General features: G+C 46.3%; 1 long non-coding RNA gene across 1 annotated transcript in view; it reads right to left on the reverse strand.

Moving 5' to 3' along the window:
- Positions 1 to 2,021, reverse strand: part of LOC118518305 (uncharacterized) — a 221,610-nt gene extending 219,589 nt beyond the window's left edge. The window contains exons 1-2 of the long non-coding RNA XR_004908566.2: positions 1,889 to 2,021; positions 1,416 to 1,531 (exon numbers count right to left, since the gene is read on the reverse strand). This is a non-coding gene — a long non-coding RNA (uncharacterized LOC118518305). The remainder of the gene's footprint in view (positions 1 to 1,415; positions 1,532 to 1,888) is intronic.
- Between the last annotated feature and the right edge of the window lie 9,895 nt (positions 2,022 to 11,916).

The raw sequence follows: 11,916 nt of genomic DNA on the forward strand, positions 1-11,916 counted from the left end.
AACTCACCAGCGTACAGAGTCACATGAAAGGGAGAGAAGGAAAAGCCGAGGGCTCTGAAGCCAAAAGGAGGTTAAAATTTCAAGGAAAGACTAGTCACCAGTGTCAAATAACACAGAGCAGTCAGTGAGGACAAGAACAGAAGACAGGCCAGTGGATTTGCAATCTGCATGTCACTGGTGACTTTCCTGAGAGCAACAGAGCCCGGTGATGTGGGGACTACAGGTTTCTCGTGCTCTCCGAAAGTGGAGCGTTCCTAGGAAACCGAAATGGCAGAAAGCAAAGAAGCAACCACCACTACCTTCTGTGGAAAATTTTTTGAGCATTCCCAGACCCACAAAATAACTTTTTAGGCTTTTCTGATACCTTAGGACACATCTTGCTAAGGGAGGCACAAAATCAATCGAGATAAAGCACAGATGCTCAGACGGTCCGAAGCCATGGTGGCTTGAGGCTGTGTTGCTGACTGAGTGTAGTTCTGGGAGGAGCTTGGCGGGGCCTCTCTCCCCATCTAACAGCTTGCGGCAAAACAAACACTGAATGCTATTTTCACTTTTCATCTTTCTCGTAAAAGTGAAAATCCTTTTCAGATTTCTTTCAGTTAGCGAAAACAGGTAGGACTGTAGGTCTTTCATAAAACTGAAGTGTGGAACACTGACTCTTAAAAAGTAAGGGATATCTGGATTTCCTTCATGGTTTGGGCCAGTGTTTACTAATAAATTCCAATTCCCTTTAGAGTTTTGATTTTATCATTTCCTGTCAAGAAATGATATACTATACATACTCGTGTCTGTTATCCTTGAACATGATTACCCTAACCTCCAAGGGAACTCTATTATTATTTTTCAGAGTTTGTGGTGAACCTCTGGCATATGGTAGACACTCAAGGAAAGTTCGTTCAATGAATGTGCATAAGAAGAATGGGTGAATGTGAATTTAGGAAGCGTGTGGGAAGAAAGTCTTCTTCCATATTGGAAATACAGTAAATATCTCATCTTTCAAAGTTAAATATAACCCTTTATATTTAAAAATTAGATATAATTAGGGGATAGTTGTACCCTAGTATAGCATGATGAGGAAAGTATGGGCTTAGAAGACAGACAGGCATGAGGACTGAATCCCAGCTATGGGGCATTTCATATCTGCAAAATGGGGTAATATTCCTCACTTCACAGGGCAGATGGAGGAGTTGAATTAAATAAGATATGTGAAGATCCAACCATAGGACCCTGCACAGAGGAGCAGAATGGTAACTAACTGGTAGCAGTGGGAATTAGTTTTAGTTATTAGCTATTCGCCCTATAAGCTGTTGATTCAGATGTTCAAGATAGAAAACTACAGTAATTTTCCATATAAGTTGGCAGGAAAACCTCACCACTTTTGGTCTAGAAAGATCTAATCACTTCTTTCTACTCACATTTGTTTGAAAGGGTGCAACTCCAACCAACCTATCAATCAAATGCGGATCTTGTGAAGAAGGCCCACTCAGTGTCAACTCTCAGCCACTCCTCTGATATCCGACTGGTGAACAGCCTGCATTATAAAGTGTTGTCACACGTTAAAAAAATTTTTTTTACACTAGAAACTTTGCATTCATAACCATGGGAACGTCGAAGTCCTATTATGTCAGCGTGATCCCGATGCCCATTTGGTACGTTTTGCAAGGCATTAAGGCGGGAGTAGGGGTAGGGGGTGGACACAAGGGGGTGAAAGGGGTCGAGGCGGTGGGGAGAAGGGTAACGTGATTACACATACGGGAGCAGCCAAAGAATGAAGCCTCTACCTTTATGGCAAAGTCATTTTTTATTAAAAGCAAAAAAGAAAAACGACATTTCTTCCCCACCCCTTCGGCTCACTTCCTAGCGGGAGCCGGGCAGTCACACCCTATACCTCAGAGTGAGCGAAAGTCCCCCGCGTCCCAGGCCGACGGCCCGCAGAGGTGAAGGCGGCCGAGCACGCGGCGGCGCGCTTCCTGCTGCTGAGCCCTTAGCCACCGCCCCCTCCCGCCCAGGGCCAAGTTGCTCCATCCGGGCCGGGCGGGGCAGCCGGGACAGACTCCGCCCCGCCCCTCCGGCCGCGGCCCCGCGGCGCCCGAGCCCGGCGCCCCCCGCCCCGCCCCTGCTCCGCCCACCGGCCGGTGGCCCCGGGGGACGCAGGGGGAGGGGCGCGGAGGCGGCGGCCCCTGGAACCGCGCAGCGTACTGGAGCTAGCCCCGCACTTGGCGCCCGCCCGCCCGTCAGATCCCGGCTGTGCTTTCAGCGGTGAGTACTGGCCCGGCCCGACGGATGTCCCGGGGCGGGAGCGCCGGTCGCGCTGTCCCCGGGGCAGTCGGCGCGAGCCTCCGCCGCGGCGCCCGAGGCTCCTTCCCCGAGCGGGACTGAGGTGCGCAGAGCGGCCCGGGGCTGGAGAGAAGCCGGGGAAGGCCCAGGGGAGAATCGGGGAGGGGACTAGCTCCTGGGGATTGACCTCTCCGCCTTGTCTCCAGCCTGTGCCGCGCTGGGGACAGGGTTCGGGGACTGGAAATGGCTTTCCTCGTCCCTCTTTTGCCTTGACTGTGCATGCCGCCGGAGAGTCCTCGCCGAGGTTGTGCGGGCCTCACTGGGAGTCCTCATCCAGGCTCCACAGGCCGGCCGAACTGGCGAATCCTAACCCAGAGGAGGGTGTGCGGGCCTCGCTGGGGTGTCCTGACCCCGGGGGGGTGTGCGGGCCTCACGAGGGAGTTCCCAGCGCGCCCGGGCTTGCGGAATAGGGAAATCCTCCGGCAGATCGGGGAATCCACACCAAGTGGTAAGGGGCAAATGGGGTGAGGTGGAAGAGTTGGGCACAGAGCCTACCCTCATAGATTCAGAGATCCAGGAAGGAAAATGAGCTGCCTTTCCTAATCCAGCCAGACATCAGAATGGCACGTCTTTCCTGCAACACACATAACCCGCCTCACAGGCTTGGGGGCAGGGAGACAGCCTCTAGGACAACAGTTCTCAAACTTTTGGGGGGCTCAAAACCCCTTTACACATAAAAATTCCTATACCTTTTGTTTATGTGGGTTATATTTTTTATATTTACCATATATATAAAACAAAATTTACCATATTTAATAATCATTTTTTAAAATAGTGCGCGTATTATATATTAACATAGCATTTTATGAAAATATCCATATTTTCCAAAACAGAATGTTACTGAGAAGAGTGGCGTTGTTTTATATTTTTGCAAATATCTTTATGTCAGGTTTAATAGAAGGCAGCTGGATTCTTAATATCTGCTTCTTCATTCAGTCTTGCAATATCACATCATGTAGCCTCTGGAAAACTCCACCGTATACTCCTGAACACGTGACAGTGAAAAAGACAAATTGCTTCTTGGTATTATAATGGAAGTTGTTTTGATCTTGTGGATACCTAGAGTTCCTGCACCACACTTTGAGAACCACTGGTGTAGGAAATGCTTTGGAGGCTTCAGTCATTAGTCCTGCTTCTTGTTTGGGATGCTTGCTCTAAATGGAAATACACACCACCCCATGCATGGACAATGTTAACCTCTGGAATTTGGGACCAAGCTTGATCTCGCTTTGGAAACTAAGTACTAGGTCCCCACGTAAGAGATGATGAGCCCCAGTGAGTGGCCTCCTGAAAACTCAGCAAGGCTCACAGATGGCTCTGGTTGTTTCTGTGCCCACAGAGCTGATCTGTCTGTGCGCCCGGGTCACAGCAGTGATGTGGCAAACAGGACCTGTGGGTTCAGAGAAGTGGCCACGGGGAGCCCATGCCAAGTGTGTAGGGGTTGGTGTGAGAGTTACCAAGTAGTCAAAAAGTCATTTCCAAAAGAACATTGCCTTCCTTTCCTCCACGTGCATTGCTATTTGCATTTGTGTAGCCTTGAGCTTGTTGGAATAATATTAGGATTCCCCCGTCTTGCTGCTCTTTCACTTTCCACTTTTAGAGGTGTACCACCTGGAGCGGCCCTGCCTCAGCCCCTACCAGAAAGCCATGTTCTGCACCCTGCTGTGTGGTAGGTGGGATCCCTCATGGGTTTATTTCCTTGGCTTCATGCTCTGTCAAAACAAGTTCCAGATAGAAATTACATATGTATATTCACCAAAGGAAAATGATTCCGTAACTCTGTCCTCCCTGTTGCTCCTCCATCCACAGAGCCTCTTGTGCTCTGATGAAGCAGCTTGGATACTGTAGCTGATAGTTGAGAGATGTTAAAGCACATGAGCGTATTGCATGTTGTTGCCCTGGCCACAGATGGGAGAAGGGAATGGGATCTCTGTGTACCTGCTGTGTTCTTGGAGTAAAGCACCACTTTGATGGTGGGGGTCTCATGCCTTTATCCCTTCAGTACTTAATTTATTGACTATCCATTTTACCAAGTGGCCAGTTCTGTCCTTGACACTGGGGGGGAAGCAGTGAGCACAAACAGATGCAGCCCCCGTCTTTCTGGAGTTCACAGTCTGGTAGCTTAGGTAAGTGCTGGTTAATGGAGACAGGCCACTGTCGAGTGTTCACATGAAACCTGGTCCTGCGTGACGAACACTACCCCTACCAGCTGTGTGCTTCAGAGCACATGCTGAGAAAGCCAGAGTCCCAAGCCACGAAGATAGTGATAAATCCAACATTTATTACCATGTGCCTGGTGAAGAAATTCCTTTGCCTTCTTTCCTCTGTTCTTCCTTTTACAGAGGAAGTGACTCCCTGAGGGCAGCCAGACCCTGTACTGGGAAATGAGCTCTAGTGGGGTTCCAGTCACTGGGGCAGCCTTGAGCAAGACACTCTCTCTGGGCCTCAGTGTCTACAGCTTTAAAGTGGGTGGTGGGACCACCGATGTCCGAGGAACCAGCGGTTTGCGTCTCCTCCCAACTCCATGTTCAAGGGCGTCACATTTTTCTAGCTTGAAGTTAGCCGTTATGGGACTGTCCACACCATGGAAATCAGCAAATGGTGTAATCCAGAGCTCCCCCACCGCAGAGAGCAAGTGGTTAAAGGTTTACCAGCACACCACTGCTGCTGTCAGAGCCAGCGGGCTTTTGTGTGTTTGTACGGTTGACCCTTGAACAACATGGAGGTCAAGGGTACTGACCCCCTGCGCAGTAGAAGATCCAGGTAAGACTTTTGATTCCCGAAAAACTTCACTACTAATAGCCTATTGCTGATCGGAAGTCTTACCGATGATATAAACAATTAATGAACAGTTTGTATGTTATATGTATGATATGCTGCATTCTTATAATAAAGCTACAGAAAATAAAATGTGAAGAAAATCATAAGGAAAATACATTTACTTTACTGTACTTTATTTATTGACAACAATTTGTGGATCAGTGGACCCATGCACTTCAAACCCTTGTTGTTCAAGGGTCACCTATATTTTTTAAAAAATAAACTCTTTAAGGGAGCCCAGGTGGCCCAGTCAGTTAAGCATCTGACTTTGACTCAGGTCTTGGTCTCAGGGTCCGAGGATGGAGCCCTGTGTCAGCGGGGAGCCTGCTTTTCCTTCTCCCTCTGCCTCTCCCGGCCTCCCACTTGTGCTTTCTCTCTTTCTCTTAAATAAATAAACAAAATCTTTAAAAATGATTAGAATAATAATAAAATAAACTCTTTAGCCTAGACAAAGACACCGAATATGAGGTATGTGATTCAATTCCTCCAGAACTTTTGATAGGGAAAAAACAGTCTGTTTTTACCATATCCTAGAACATGAATCAGCAGAATTTTCTTTAGGTTCCTTGGGCTCTACAGTCTCTCATAGTCGCCTCAGCTGTTCAGCTCTGCTCTCGTTGTGTGACAACAACCATAGGCAATATGCAAATGAATGGGCACAGCTGGGTTCCAATAAAACTTTATTTACAAAAACAGGGGCTGGGCCATAGTTTGCAGTCCCATCTTAGAATGTCAGAACAGGAGCCACGCCTTCGAGGAGATAATTTCATGGAAAAGTACATTGTTTAGGGCTTTATCCGTGAATACCACAGATTTGGTGCTCGAAGACAGGTATAGCTGGAAGTGGCAACCACAAAGGATTTGGAATTGATTGAAAAAGCATCCATAGTAGGTTGTCTAAATAAAGGCCAAGTATGTTCACGTTTTGAGGACACAGCGATGGATGGCGAGGGGGGGGGGTGTCTTTATTCCCAACTGCCTCTCACAGGAGCCACGGCAGATGCTGGGATTGATAGACCTGCAATCTAAGCCAGCATGTGAATTTGGGGTGTTCTTATGCAAAAACCAGTAGTGCTTCTAATAGCTATTCTGATTCCAGGAAGAGGCACAAAAGAAGTGTTAAAGAAAAGGAAGGAAAATTGTCATTATATGTGTTTATGTTACATACATTGTATATGTACGTTGTGTGTGTGTGTACATATGTATACATGCATATTTGTATATTTATATATGTACCTAGGATATGTGGCTGTGCGATTATTGTTCCATGTATTTAAAATAGTCTTATGAATGTTTGGAAGACAGACATGCCAAGCTCTTACCAGTAGCCAGTTCTGGGCAGTGAAATGGGGTAGAAGAAAAATGGGAATTTTTACTTACTACTCTTTGTAATACTGTGTGTTTGCCTACCCTGCAACATTCATGTATTGCTTTTATAACCTAAAAATAAAACAAAAAACTAAAATCCCAACAACCTATACTTTTTTTTTTTTTAAGATTTTATTTATTTATTTGACAGAGAGAGAGATAGTGAGAGCAGGAACACAAGTAGGGGGAGTGGGAGAGGGAGAAGCAGGCTTCCCGCCAAGCAGGGAGCCCGATGCGGGGCTCGATCCCAGGACCCTGGGATCACGACCTGAGCCGAAGGCAGACGCTTAACGACCAAGCCACCCAGGCGCCCAACCTATACTTTTTAAAGGAATATAGGATTATTTCTGTGGTAAGAATATTACCACCACCCCTTCTCCCCTAAGAAAACAAATTATTTTAACTGTCACATCACAGTTCACTAGTATATATACTACTATATGTATTAATTCAAAATAATATTGGAAGAGAGGCCTCCCAGATCAAAACATTTTGTTAGACGACTTAACCCCCTGTCCAAGATCACAAGTACCAGATGAGTGTTCTTTAATGGACTACTAGGCAGCCCTTAAACTAATGTTGTAAAATGTTGTTTCATGAGCTGTCGTGAAGTATAGTTTTTACCCTTAAAACCGTGGTACCCAGGAATATTTTCCTGTGGCCCTTCGTGTTCTTATGAGGAGAGAACGCATGTGCATGGGTGTACGGGCGTGCACACACATGCACAAAGGCGAAGGATATGCCAAACGCTGAGTGTTTTTCTCTTGCTCGTGGGATACAGTTGATTTTTTAATTTTCTTCACTTCAGTATTTTCTAGCATGTATTAAACAAGTATTACATTTGATAGAAGCATTAAATTTGAACAACTATTAAATTCGATAGGACCAAAAATAACCACCCAGTTACTTGTCCAATGGGGACAACACAGTTGCCTTCATTTTTCTTAGACTCCGTTACTCCTGACTTGTCCCCGAGCAGAGCCTGCTTACTCCCTTGCTCCCGGTAGGAAGTAGAGAAACAAGTGTGGAGCAAGAGGCTTGGGGAACCAAAAACGGGCCCACTGACCCACCTCAGTCACATTGTGCTTGTCCTCTTCCCTGTGGAGTCGGCTCCAGCCTCAGCCCCTCCCTCTCCCTCCAGGTGACCCAGAGGTTAGAAAGTTCATAGGATTCATGCCCTTACCTGAGGAGCTATCAGCTGACCATCTTCCTACAATAAATGGCCTTGTTTCTTTCTTTCTTTTTCTTTTTTTAAGTAGGCTCCATGCCCAGCGTGGAGTCCAATGTGGGGCTTGAACTCAGGGCCTTGACATCAAAAGTCGGACACTTAACTGACTTAGCCACTCAGGCGCCCCTCTTTTTTAGCTATTTTTAATGGAAAATTTCAGATATACGAAGAAGTAGAGAGAGTATAAACCCAGCCTCAACAATTAGGAACGTTTAGCCAATCTTGGTTCATCTATACCTTTCCCCCAGTTGACTTCTTTTTTCCCCTCTTCCAGGAGTTAGCATTTTATTTTCAGCTGTATAAATTAACAAAAACTTATTCTGTATTGCGTCTTTTTAGCAAAAAGCATGCACTGATGCTGTAGCAAAATTCTTTATATTCTACCGTAATGTCAGCCCAACTGAACAACTGCCCAGCCCTTGAGCACTTGTTTCCTGCTCCCCTGTGTTGGCATTTATTCTTCTCTCTGCCTACGAGTCTAGATCAATCTGCCCTCATTCCTACTCCCAGTGCTCGGTAAGGCCTTTCTCAATTCCCCTAACCATAGCTGTCTCTTTCCTGGACTTACTTATGACCCTTAGCATATTATAGTTATTTGTGTGCTTATCTCCTTGTTAGATTGTACTGTTCTTATGAAACAAGGAGTATTTTCCTGACCTACCTCTCTCCAGTGGTACTTAACAGTGCTTAATGCAGAGAAGATGCTCAGAAATATATGCTAAATTAATTTGACTTAAGTTTGTTGAGGAAAATTTTCGATTATAAAAGAAACGCATCACATTAAAAGGAAAATGTTCAGATACAGCTTAGGACCAAGAACATTTTATCTCACCTGCAAGGATTTTATTTTATTTCATTTCATTTTTTAAAAGATTTATTTAATTATGGGGGGTGAGCAGAGGGAAAGGGATAAGCAGACTCTGCACTGAGCGTGAAGCCCAAGGAGGGACTCTACCCCAGGACCCTGAGACCCTGACCTGAACCGAAATCAAGAGTCGGAGGCCTAACCAACTGAGCCACTCACCTGCAAGGATTTTAAAAGGCTTTAAAGAACTGTGAAGAGGGGCGCCTGGGTGGCTCAGTCGTTAAGCGTCTGCCTTCAGCTCGGGTCATGATCCCAGGGTCCTGGGATCGAGCCCCACATCGGGCTCCCTGCTCTGCGGGAAGCCTGCTTCTCCCTCTCCCACTCCCTGCTTGTGTTCCCTCCTTCGCTCTCTGTCAAATAAACAAACAAAATCTCAAAAAAAAAAAAAAAAAAAGAACTGTGATGAAAAGAATTTTCAATTTGGGCCAATATAGAAAGGCAACTTTTTTTGAGGAAAATAATTTTTCGTTATGGTCTGTTGTCCCTTTTTCACATATATATCTGGAGCCCGTAGCTCTTCTGTGCTTTTAGAATGCTTTTTTACCCCAGTTAGGTAAGAGTGACCCTGACTATATTTTAGAATATCCATTGTGTTTTAAAATGTAGATTTAAATCTTCAGTAAAAGAAACAGGCTACATGTAGGACCCACATGCCCCATGAAGTCAGTTGATACCAGTCTCATGAATAACGGTAGCTCACAGGTATCGAGTTCCCCGTGTACTCTGTGCTTTCACCTGTCCCCATGTTTAGCTATCACCGCAGACCTCGGGAGCTGGGCAGAGGAGTGCAGGGCAGGTATTGTTACCTTAAATCTGCAAATACGCAAACTTAGGTTTAGGGAGATGGAGTGATTCTTGCCTAAGGCAAGATTTTGGTTTAAGCGTGGATTGGAAACCAAAAGGGCTTTGGGATTAGATGTTGCAAATGTGCAAAGATAGGAAACTGTCTTTTTCAATATTATACATCTTTGGGAGACAGACCACGTTGTTGAGGTAAGTTATGAATCCCTTAATGCTGTAGAACCACTGAAGTGATCTCGTACTTTCTGAACCAGTCGTTTCTCAGATCCCTCATGTTATGCCTTAGTCTTTTGTTGTAAGAATCAATCCACCTTCTGATGAATTAGCAAGGCTGTTGTGCACACGTGCTGGTGTGGTTCTCTCATTGTCCTTTCTTGACTTAAGGAGCACTCTGGGCAAGCCCATCTTTGGATAGTGTGACTTGCCTGGGCTCTTGCTCAAACAGATTTGTATGGAGGACTTAGTTATTCCTTATCCTCATCATCCTTTTATGACCGTTATTATAAAATTACAAAGCAAAGTATACACTGTAGTGTAGTTCATGAAGAAGGTGCGTCAGTCTAAGAGTATCCTCCTACATGATCACCAGGTTTGAATTTTTGGTTGAGAAGAGGAGAGGTGAATAAATCATTTCTGATGGTCTGTTATATGCAAGAGCTAGACTAGGAGAGGCATATAGAAAGTAATAGTGGTGGCAGAAAGACGAGTCTCAGGATTGGTTTTAAGGGTGGTATGTTGCATAAAAGCTTTATTTGCTCAGTGAAGGAATCAGTTGCATTTTTTTTTTTTTAAGTAAGCTCCACACCCAGCATGGAACCCAATGTGGGGCTTGAACCCACGACCCTGAGATCAAGATCTGAGCTAAGATCTAGAGTCGGACGCTTAACCGACTAAGCCACCCAGGGGCCCCATCAGTTGCATTTTAAATGCTGGTGTTGTCTGTATTACTGACATCAACTCATCCTTTCAAAGTTACCTATCATGCCGATTTTGTCAAAATCAAGTATATTTTAGGGGAAAGAGAGGTTGACTTTCTAGTCTTGACAAATGTACCTTGGAGTGTGAAGATTGTTTTAATATGAGATTTCATTTTTTAAATCCATTTGGTTAATTTGGGTTTTTGTATGAGGAGTGACCAGAAGTTCTATCACTTGTGCTGCTGACTTGAGGCAACATGGTGCGAGAGTCAGCCCCGGCATCCCGGGGCCTGGCTTGACTCCAGGCTTGGCCACTTACCAGCCACAAGGCCTTGGCAGCTTACTTAACCCCTCTAATCCTCAGTCTTCCCGCTGGTACAACAGGATGGTGATACCTTTCTCACAGGGTCGCTAAAGGACCACATTAGACAACGTGGCCGAGGTGCCTGGCACCCCACAGACGCCCAGCACGTGTCCCCAGCTGCAGTGCTTATGGATTGATGGAGCACTCGTGACATAACGCCTGCACCTGCTGCCATTCTTCTGCACTTTTGTCCCAGCCCAGAGCTCCTGAGCTCCAGACCCACCTAGGGAGCTTCCTGCTGGATGTCTTCATCCCCAAGTCGCCATAGCTAAAACTGATATGTTGGCTCTGGTCTTGGTCACTGGCTCTGCCAGTTGGCCCAAATGAGGCACATGGGAGCTGTCCTAGACCTCTTCTTCATCTCTCATCCTCAGTCCATTCTGCTTGCTTAACTCTCGCTGGGATCTGTTGCCTCTGACCTCATTTTCTGACTTGGTGACTGTCACAGCGCTGTAACCTTCCTCCCCAACACCAGTCAGCATCCTTCCCCTGAGGCAGTCCTGTGACTACCGAGTGATCTTGGACAATCAAATCAGGTCTTCACGAGTCCAGCCTAGAATCCTTTAATGGTGCCTCCTGTCTTCAGGATGAATCTGAGCCTTTTGGTGAGGCTCCTCAAGATGTAGACCCTGCCCTTCTCTTTCCCGCCTGTCTTAGCTCTGCCCGCACGCGCCCTGTACCTCCTCCACCTGGGACTTCCTGATTCCCACAGGGTCACACTTCCATGCCTTCACAAGTCCTGTTTTCTCTGCCCAGAATATTCTTTCAGTGACTCCCTCCCTCCGTGTAGTTCTGGGAGGCTCGTGGATGGTGTTGCTTGTCCCTGGAGGCCTTCCTGTGCCCCTGTTCCCAGGCTGGATTAGCTGCTCTCCCTAGAGGCTTCTGTATCACCATTCACCCCTGCTGTAGCTGCCATTAACTCCTCACCAGTCTCTCTGTGACTCGAGAGCAGTGGGGACTTTTATCCCTTTTTCCCAGTGGTCTGTAAAAGTCACATGTATGAGTGAACTTACATCCCTTCTCAACCCAGAGAGGCTCAGGTACCAGCCACGTCTGATGCTGTCTTATTACTTGTCACATCTTTGACGCAGTGAAGTGGCAATTGCATACAGATGCCATGTCGCTGTGTGGGCCACTGATGGAACTAGGGTAGAGCTGCCTAACAGGTGGGCTCTAGAGTCTGGTGCACTTGATTTTGAGTTCCAGTTCCGCCTCT

This window comes from Halichoerus grypus, chromosome 14, assembly GCF_964656455.1.
Source record: "Halichoerus grypus chromosome 14, mHalGry1.hap1.1, whole genome shotgun sequence".
Classification (NCBI taxonomy): Eukaryota; Metazoa; Chordata; class Mammalia; order Carnivora; family Phocidae; genus Halichoerus; species Halichoerus grypus.